General features: G+C 43.6%; 1 long non-coding RNA gene across 1 annotated transcript; it reads left to right on the top strand.

Moving 5' to 3' along the window:
• The first annotated feature begins 2,136 nt into the window (after positions 1 to 2,136).
• On the top strand, positions 2,137 to 8,906 carry LOC144152699 (uncharacterized). Its single transcript, XR_013319211.1, has 3 exons — positions 2,137 to 2,511; positions 4,032 to 4,301; positions 7,173 to 8,906. It is a non-coding gene; the product is annotated as an uncharacterized LOC144152699 (long non-coding RNA).
• The last annotated feature ends 1,153 nt before the right edge of the window (positions 8,907 to 10,059 follow it).

The following is a 10,059-nucleotide window of genomic DNA, read 5'->3' as shown; positions in this document are numbered from 1 at the left end:
AATGCCTCTTGTAGTCCTATAAATAAAACTTTTACGCGAGGCATCGGTGTCCTCAACGAAATCGAATTTACCTAAGAATTTGTTCCCGTATTATTATGCCCCGGGCAAAAATTCCAACAAGACTTTCTTGTTGGGCTCACAGCACGCCTGTGGGGCCAATACGAAGTTCTGTCGGCACTCTATCGTTCCAATAGCCTAGTCTTCCAACAGGGAGTTTAACCTTGATGGCGTTTGTGGGGCCAATAAGAAGCTCTGTCGGCACTCTATCGTCCCAACAGCGTATCAACAGGGAGTTTAACCGTGATGGCGTTTACCGGCTCGCCAACACGATAAGTCAACGCCAACAGACGCCTCGTTCGTAATCAGCGGCGCGAGCGCGCCATCAGACAGAACCGACAGACGCCCTGAAGGTGGTTTTTAGGGCCTAAACAGCAGCGTCTATGTCTGGCATAGACGCTAGACGTCAACGTTTGTGTTCTGAATTTTCCCTTCAGTAAGTAACAGTCAGACGGACGATAACATAACTATGTGAAGATATGCTTTGGCTCATACCACGGCAAGCGCAATCGTTTGTGGCTGCAGCCTCGGTTGCTCTTCGTCCACAACAAACTGAATCGGCTGTACAGCTTTCTTCGAGGGCGTGTATGCAGGGGTTCTATCTACCTTTTTTGCGCAGGCCGACGGGGGCGGTCGTGTAAAATCATTTTCGCTCGTCGCTGCCGTAGGGTTGCCACCTTCCTGGTTTTGGACCGCCCCGACCGATTTTTTAAACAGCGGGCCGGTTGCCGGTCCATATCTAAAACCAGCCGTCATCAGCCGGTTTTTTGGCTTTTGTGCCGTGATTATGCCCGTTTTGGCGTTTTATAAGCGTCAATTCAACAACTAAGACGATAAATACGTGTCGACAACAAGCTGCGCAAAGACACGCGAGCAGAGAAAATACGCGGGCGAGCGCGCTGCCTCAGATGGAGGGGGACCTAAGGGAAGAACAAAATAACGAAATTCTACCGCCGCGGTCAGCAATTGCGGTTACTTTTCAGTGAAGCACATGCAGAGCGATTAACCAAGCTCTCAATCACTTTCAGTACAAACGTTATGTTGATTTCTCTCTAAGAAAACACAACAATAAATGGCACTGCATGTTAAAAAACATGGCGTCTTTTTTCAACACAATCCCCCCTCCCCCCCCCCCCCCCCCCCCGGAAGGCCCGTTTTTTTTTTCGGGGAAAGTTTGTAACCCTACGCTGCTGTTCTGCCTACCTGCTTGCTGTACCTATTACGTCGCCGTCACCGCAAATCCCCACTTGTTACAAACTCAGAGGTTTTCGCACTGTTAGCAGTCGTTTTACACGATGGGTTTGATGCGCCTGACATGCCAGGAGTGACATCGCTTGTAGTATTAGAGCGACGTTGCTTGTCTGCAAGACGGTGCCGGTCAAACAAGCGTTATCAACGCCATACTTCTAACGGCACATTCCATTTATTTCGTGGCTGCCGTGGCTTGCGCAGAAAAGGTCGGGTTGACTGCGATAGCTTTTCTTGAGTCAAATAATGGAGCTTTGGCTCAATCGCTTGCAGCGCTAGCAATGCGGCCTCGTCTGCAAGACCGGTGCGTGAGAAACAAGCGTTAGGACAGCCAGAATTTCAAAAATGCAGCATAAACTAGACCATCGTTAAAGGAGGCGATGACTAGACACAAGCAACAATATTCGTTGACAACATACGTAAGTATAGAGTTGTTTTAGGCGCCTCGAACACCGCCCGCCGACATAGCTGTTTGTTAACGCGTCCGTTTACTATTTTGTAGGTCAATGGTTCGATTCCTCGTCAAACGTTTTTTTTTTTTTTTTTTTTTACGTGAGGGTTTCATTAGCTCCTTTTTTAACGACCAGGGTAAGCACCTGTTCCTTGCTTTCTATCACGCCGACATTTACCGCCCTCTTCCTAATCCCAAAGTAGCTCGTTTTCTCGCACGTTCTCTCTTGAGAAGCCCGCCGTGAAAACGAAACCAAAACAAACGTCAAACCTCTTTACAATATCAGTATATATGTCAAGTACTTTACTTGTATTCACTTTTTGTGTTTAAAAACCTTAAATTTAAGTTATAAACACATTTCAGACTTTGAAAGCAGAAAGATAATTACCAACATTACAGTAGTAAGACAATTTTCGTCAAACGTAGAGGTGCTGCATTTGAAGTCTGGCAACTATCTCTCACTTTTGTGTGTGTTTTTTCATGGCGTTTTGTGCCGAGTGGTTGGTGGCGTGATTTAATCTGTTTTATCTATTTCAAGCTTAAATCATAGTGATAGAAGGTTTATGGGTGATGTCTACCCTTCTAACCTACGCGTGTGTTGAACATGGGGACCCCGGAAGAACGATCATCGCCGGATAAAATACTGCGCGTCAAAAGTGGATGACATTGCATCAGAACAAAGCGTGTTCGTGTGTCCGCGCGATGAAGACGACAGTGAAGGAGAATTTTACGTTGGAAACATCGTTTTTGCTCGGGTAAGTACGCATTTTTTATTATTCTGTATTTGGTTGGAACGAGTTCTGGTGTTTATGGGTCAGTAATTCGCTAGACCCCCATCTCGTTTGCTCTGAGAGCCTACGTTGCCTACGTGAGTTAGTATACTTGTTTGGCGCCCAGTCCACCGTTTCCGCAGAAGTCAGCATCAATTTACGCTGAAGCTAGACCTTGGCTACGATGCTCGCGCTATGGTACACGGCTGCTAATAATTTCACATCACGCAAGGCTCTTTAACACCGGGGCGTTTGTTTGTGTGTCTCTCAAACAGTGCCTTTGCGGTTGCAGATCGCAGTCGCAATTTCGCGTGAGTGGCACAACGCTGTGATTAGTCCTCCCTCGTGAATACCCGCGGTATACCAAGAAATAACATGAACAGGAGGTTCCCTGGAAGTGCATGTGAAAACGCGTACATGTGATTCCATGGCTGGCGTCTCTCCCCCCCCCTTTCACGAATTCCGTGCAGTGCGCTTCGCAGCTATTGCGCTCGCGAGACCGGCGACCGTACGCCTCGCGGTCTTCGGGCCGCGATATGTGTGCTGTTCTCGTGAAGCTCGACAACAGCGAAATTGCCGTACTCGCTCGCCAACGCGCCCCGACAGCGTACGCGTCGACCGGGTGCTGACGGAGTTGTGCTGGAAGAAAAGCAGGCAAGAGATGAGGGCGCACGAGGTGTAGTTAAACATGAGAATTTACAAAGTGCAAGGTGGAGAAAATAGTATGCAAGGGCCGGAAACGGTGAGAGAGTTCGGGCCGCGCGCCAGCGAGCGAGTGCGGTAATTTACGTTGCCGAGTTTCACGAGTCCGGCACGAATATGACGACGCCCGTCTGAGAGTTCATAGAGGTATAGAATTCACATACGTGCAAATTGAAGGTGAAATGCGCGCATGTGGCCTCGCAGGGAGTTAGCATAGTCTCGGGGTAGTGGGGGAGATTTCACAACGCCTACGAGGCGCCTGCCGATTCTGTCGGAGTAGCTCTCGGGAAGTCTGGGGCTTGATATCAGAGGCATATGTATTGTTTAAATTAGTGCAGAAAATTGAGCCAATTCGCAAGTTCTCATTTTCGCAAAACCGCAGGCCATACAGAGACTAACAAGAAAGCTGTAGGCACTCACTCAACTCGATTTATATTGGAAAATTGAACGTGCAGATACAAGTCAGACATTGAAATAGAGGAGCCTCAACTATCACACACCAGTTCCGATTGAAAGCAAGGGATACAGATGAGCTGCTAGCATGCGTTCCATGCAAATTAGCTCAGTAGCTAGCTTTGCATATATCATGCATACCCCACTCACAGTACCTGCGGGTCTAATAAATACATTCTTACTGTGACCTAAATTTCACTTGGGGTGTTCCGGGAATGTTCTTATTAGTGCCTTGGAGGTTACTGTCTTTAAACGATTAAAAATCTACTTGATGTAAGCATTCGTGCTTTGTGTGTGCTCTTCTTGTATTTCAACAAGTGTCAGCACACTCACAGATTATGCACCTGCAGGTGCTGCTGCTGGCTGTCCTGGGTCAGCTGCCTTCCAGTCCAGTTTCAAAGGCTTTGCCAGGGCCTCCCTTGGCCAACCGACACTGCACCTGCTGTACCCAAGTACTGCCTGGCCTTTCGTTGGTGCTCCGTACGCTTTGCCGCCAGGAATGGTCATTCATCCATCATCTGGCCGCTTGGACCACCCGTTCAGAAGTCAGCGCATTTGCTCGACACATCGGTCCAGGCACTGCTGCCATATCGGTGCACCCACCGATTATGTATTTTCAGGTTAGTTATTGCATGTTGTGGAACTTGCCATGATGTATACCTGTTAGCAGTGCTGTGGCCTCTGATTATTTGAAACATTTTCATGAAGCAGTGCTGTGCGTATGGAGCGTGTCATTGCTTAGCAGAGATATTGAAGAGAATCTGGGGCTGACGACTAAAGGGCAAGAAGAGAAATTGAACTGACTTTGAAGCAAGTATTCGTATGTAATCAAGCCAAGCAAACATTTAGGATCTTTCGATATGGTTTTAAACTTGCAATACAAACAGATCATACTGGTAATAATCATACTATACCGAAAAGTACATCCCGCAGTCTGTAGAATTCTGACAGCGCTTTTTTCGCAGTCTCTCATGACAGGCACTAATCTCAATGGTTGGAAGATAGTCGAGGTAGCACCAGTCTTTAAATCAGGAGACGGTACTTCACCATTAAATTTCCCTAACAAGCACCATATGCAAGGTCAGGAAACATTTCATCCACTCTCAGGTCGCTAATTATTTATAAAATCACAATATCACATTCGAGTATCACCACGGTTTTCACAATGGTTACTTGAGAAACACAACTTTCAGGATTTGTTCACGATCTACATTGATCCATTGACACAGGCTTACAAACTGCGGTAGTTTTTCTCGATTTTTCTAAAGCATTCAATCGCATTGCACACCACAGACTACTTCTCAAACTTCACCCTAATGTCCTCACTTGAGCAAAAGATTTTCATTCTTCTCAAATGCAGTTTACTTCTAATAACTATATACTTCTTTTGCTCGTGCCACTTTGTTGTCCCCCCAGGCAGGTTGCTTGGTCTATCTTCCATGTTGCATATCCTCCCATGTAGGTCTATTTGCAGATGATGTTGTAATTTATCACACAATTTCTTTCAACTACTACCGTCAATGCTTTCAATCTGATCTTAACACAATTAACTCCTGGTGCTGCAAATGGCTAATGTCGCTTATCTCTAAAACAAAGTGCATGACTTTAACGGTGGCAAGTCCCGGATTGTAAATACTTACTTCATTAACAACAGCCTGATTACCTCTTGAGACAAAGGTGTTTTGGTAGGCCGGTAGGGGAGGGGGGATTGCATGGTGGATTTCAAAAGGTACATCGATTGGGAAAATAAGACGTGTGATTAATATTTTCATTTGCACTCCAAAACTCGCTTTATTTCATATGTTTAACCCACTGCCGTGGCAAGGGTGGTGTGCTGTGGAGGCGAATGTCGGTTAGATACCACTTGGTGTAGCCGCTTTTCAGATGGAGGCAACACGTAAAGACGCCCGTGTTTGGAGATTTCGATGCGCACAAAAATACCCAGATGGTCAAAATTAACGCGAAGCCTTCCCCTACAGTGCTCCCCATATCCCAAGTGTAGCTTTGGCGTGTTAAACCACCGGTTTTTTTTTTCATGTTTTTGGTATAGTACCAGCTGCTGTAGCAGGTGCAACTTAAAGGTAAAATTATACATAATGTTTCCAAGAGCTAAATATAAAGGCCAAATTGAAGTGTGTTTATGGGTCTATCTCATAGCAGTAGTGAAAGGTTATATACTCTGGTGCAGGTTAAGAACGCCAATGGCTCATGTGGTGTAGTCCAGTGTTTGACAGAATGCCGTGTAGGCAGGTAAAAGCATTATTGCAGTGATGAAACGTAGGTCACTGACCAAGTCAAGAAAGCCATTTAACGGTTTGTTGCTTGTTCACGGTGAGCATGTGTCGTGGAAAACGAAGCTATATATTGGGCATTACGCGGCGCAATGAGTTTGCATAGATATGGTGCAGATTGCCATCCATTATGTTGATAATGTTGGGCGTCGTCTGAACAATGAGGGACTCGAGCAGTAATCGTTTGATAGATTGCACTCAGTTGTCAGTAATTTTGTCTTGTTCCAGTCGACCACGTGTCCCGTCCTCTCACGGTGCTCTGCCAGTGGACTTGTTTTTGCATGGCCCTTGTTCACTTCGTTCCAGTGCTGCATTAATCTTCTGTGCAGATTGCCCGTTTCGCCAATGTACACTGATTTGCATTCAGCGCATGGAATCTAATAAACAATACCCGGAAGCTTGGAGCGTGAGAGGGGGTCTCTCACGCTGACAATGTCAGAACGCAGCTTGTAGTGGGCACATGCCCAATGTATGCACTGCGTGTCTTGAAAATGTGTGCGAGAGTTTCACCGATGTGTGGAACGTAGGTAATTGCTGCACGTTTTGATGCAGTCGTTGTCCTGAATATAATGCCTAAAGCATTATATTTAGAAAGAAGCGAAGAGTGCGACTAGCAAGAATCCACATTGGCATTAGCAGGCAGAAGCGTCCACAAGGCCTGTGTCAAAACGTGCTGCAATTCTCGTCCTACACATCAATCAAACTTTCGCACGCATTTTCAAGAAACACATTGTGCACATCATGCAGGTGCCCACTAGCAAGCTATGTTCTGACATTGTCAGCGTGAAAGACCCCCTCTCACGCTTCAAGCTTCCAGGTGTTGTTTATGTTTTGAACAAAAAAAGTGCCATTTAAACGTGACACCTCCTTCCTTGCCGATTTCTGATGCCTGATTGTTCAGTTTGTGGGGATACATTTAGCAGATTGCTCACATGTCTAACCTGTATTTGTGCTTGAGCAGTCAAACGCTGATGTTAGCAGTGAAGTAGGTGAAAATTGTAGTTTGATTGTAGTTGTGTGCAGATTACCTACATTGGTTAATTCGTAGAAAAGCAAAATTGAGGTAACCCTGCTAACTGTTCCGCATTGCAGCATTTTATTATGCGAACGTTAAGGAGTTCAGCTGCTTGTTAAAGGTGAAATAAACAGTGGCACAAAAAGAAGAGCATCTACTAAACAGAAATATCTTCACAATCGCAGGATGCCAACGGTCCGCCTACCAACTTGTGTCCTGCATCGTTTCTGCTGGCTGGAGCGGTTCATGGAGCATTTTCCAGCTTCTCAAAGTTTGTGGTCAAGCGCTCCTCCAAGTGAAAGATGCCGCAGAGGGATCTTTTGTTTTAATGCCACAATTTCACGTGCTCAGCAGCAAATTTACTCGTAAGGCTTTTTAAATATTCATCACCCAAGAGGGCATGTTACCTTCGTCTTCGGTGGAATGTGTCTGCACTCAGGTTATTTGTGACAGAAACAAGTGGACCACGTCATGAGAGTCATTGAGGCCTTGTTGATTGTGCATGCTTCTGAAATGACATTTTCATTAAGCTGAATACTTTCCACATATTACGATTTGTGAACAAATTATGGTAAAAGTCATGATTAGTTGTACTACACTGCAGGAAGGAAATGCCAACATACGTTTTAAGCACCTCTGATATTTCAGATCGTTGGCTGGTGAGCAATAAAACAAAACTGAAATTTTTTAAAAGTAAAATCAAATATTCGTTGTCACCAGTGCATGACCATAGTAAGAGCTATCTAGTCACCAACTTTAGAATTAGACACGAAATGCCAAGAAAAATAGGGAAATAAACTAGACAGCTGGCTACAATAAACCAATTCGTAAAATTCCTCAATGTCTATCAAGTGATGATTCAGGCGGGTTAGTTAAGATGTCAGTGGGTTTACACACCCAACTTGCAGGGAAGCACATGAGCTCCCAATATTAACATGTTTTTAGTGAAGACCGTCTTCCTTCATTAAGCTGCTTTGCACATTGATGCCAGTCTGATAAATGTCCTGAATTTTTGTTATGATCAATCTTTGTATGGGAACCATATATTTTTATGTGATGTCGCTGTGTATTTCTGAAACTGTATCTAGTCACTAATTCCAATTTGTCGTGGTCAGGTTTTTTCAACTAATTTGTAGCTTTTTTAACAATTATGGTATATTTTGTGTGCCTAAAGGAATGCCTCATTGCATGTTTAGCCTATGTAGTGTTGAAAGCGGACATTTTGCTTCAAAGTGGAATGTCGGGCTAGCAACAAGGTACTTCGCGTGCTGCTCACTTTCATTTATGCCATTATTTTTTATATTATCATTTAAAATTAAAAGCCAACCAATTTGCTGTCGTTTTAATTTCTTAACCTACTTTATACTTTATTTTTTTTTCAACTTTGTGTAAGGATTGACTATCCATATTTTTATGATACCAAGGCGTTGGACTGGGCTAGCTGGTACATGTTTGAATGGATGAAAAACCATAGGAAAACCCAGGACACAGAAGAGAACGACGGGACAAACTTGTGCCGTCATTCTGTTTTAACTGTTTCCTGTGTTTACCACTGGTTTTTTATGCATTCAAACATTTTTTATGAGTTTGTTGAACAGTGATTAGTTTAGGTGTGTTCAAACAATTGTTGGCTGCGAAGGCTCCCTGTAGCATTTATATAAGTGCTCTCTGCTTTTTTTTTTGAGCCAATACCCCACCACCAGTCTTCATGAGGTGGTCTTTTGTAGAAATAAGTTGAAATAAATATTTGTTTGCATTGCTTTACATGTTTTGAAAGAATTTCTTGTTCATTCTTGTTTCATTCAACCCCGTTTCAGAATCCTGCTTAAGGCATTTCCTCTGTTATTTTTTTTCAGAACCAGGAAGGGTGCTCATCCTCGGTTCTTGCTGAAGCAGCAGTATCCATACTTCACACGTGAGCTCTGAACACACAGTAATTATGGTATGAAACATTCTACCAGTATAAGCCTGCTTTGTAGACGTCATTGTAGATGTCAAAGCTCTTGACAGTGTAGTCCAATGTCTGGTGTAACGGGCAATGTCTACAACTTGTAAAAATTAATTTTGTGGCTATAATGTTTGTGATTATTTTAAAATGCACGTCAACTACTATTTAGAATCGCTGTCTAAATTGGCAGCCATTTTCCTGGTGGATACAGAAAGTGAAAAAGCGCATGTGTAGAGATTTCAGTGCACCTTAAATGTCCCAAATTTGCTAAAGCTAATCCAAAGCCCTCCTTGTGGTGCACTTCATATCCCATGTACAGTTTTGCGTAAAAACAGCTAAAAATTTGTGATCAATTTAAACTTATTTTAATGTTTTTAAATGCAAATATTCTTAGTTTAAGCTGCCATATTTAGAGTAAAATATTTTGTAACAATTATATAGCTACCAAAGGTTTACAGAAAAGCTTTTTGCTTTTGGTTGTGCACCTTCTTATCAAAAGAAAAATGTTGTTAAGAAAGGCAGAAGAAACCCAACTATGGAAATAGCAAACCCTGAAGCTGCGGACAGAATGAATGTTTTGTAGAGAATCTTTTGCTGATTTCAGTTCTAGTCAACTCTAAAAAAGTCTATCGACGTAGAATGCTTACCGTGAGGCACCTCGTAATACTAGCCAAAACTAATGGGCCCTGGCTGTTGGCTTTTCATTTGCAACAGTGACAAATGACCCCACATCCACCGGCAGGGACATAATGCAAGGCACCATGTACAAGCTAGCCTCATGATAAAATATGTTTTCTGAACAATGGCATTACATTTCAACCATGGGCTTCACCAGGGAACTTGTATGCATTGTTCTGTGATGTTTGCAGTTCTTGTTATTGCTATGTGGGGTCATCTAGTCTAAAGGTATGTTTATAAAACTCCAAATACCACCAAACCTTGCAAGTGCTGTACCATATGAATATTTTTCCGTAAAGCAAAAAGAATAATGCAAACGAAAATAAATGGCTTGGGTACCCAACTTTTATAAGTAGATTATGAGCCGCAGTACGGAGGGAACTATATTATGAGCCGCATTACGGAGGAAACTATACATTTTGCATTTGGTCTTCCTTGATATTGAA

The sequence above is a fragment of the Haemaphysalis longicornis genome, unplaced genomic scaffold (assembly GCF_048455015.1).
Source record: "Haemaphysalis longicornis isolate Haplotype H1 unplaced genomic scaffold, Haemaphysalis longicornis Haplotype H1 scaffold_1, whole genome shotgun sequence".
In the NCBI taxonomy this organism is placed as follows: Eukaryota; Metazoa; Arthropoda; class Arachnida; order Ixodida; family Ixodidae; genus Haemaphysalis; species Haemaphysalis longicornis.
Note: the sequence above shows the minus strand (reverse complement) of the source record. Positions and strands in the feature narration are given on the sequence as shown.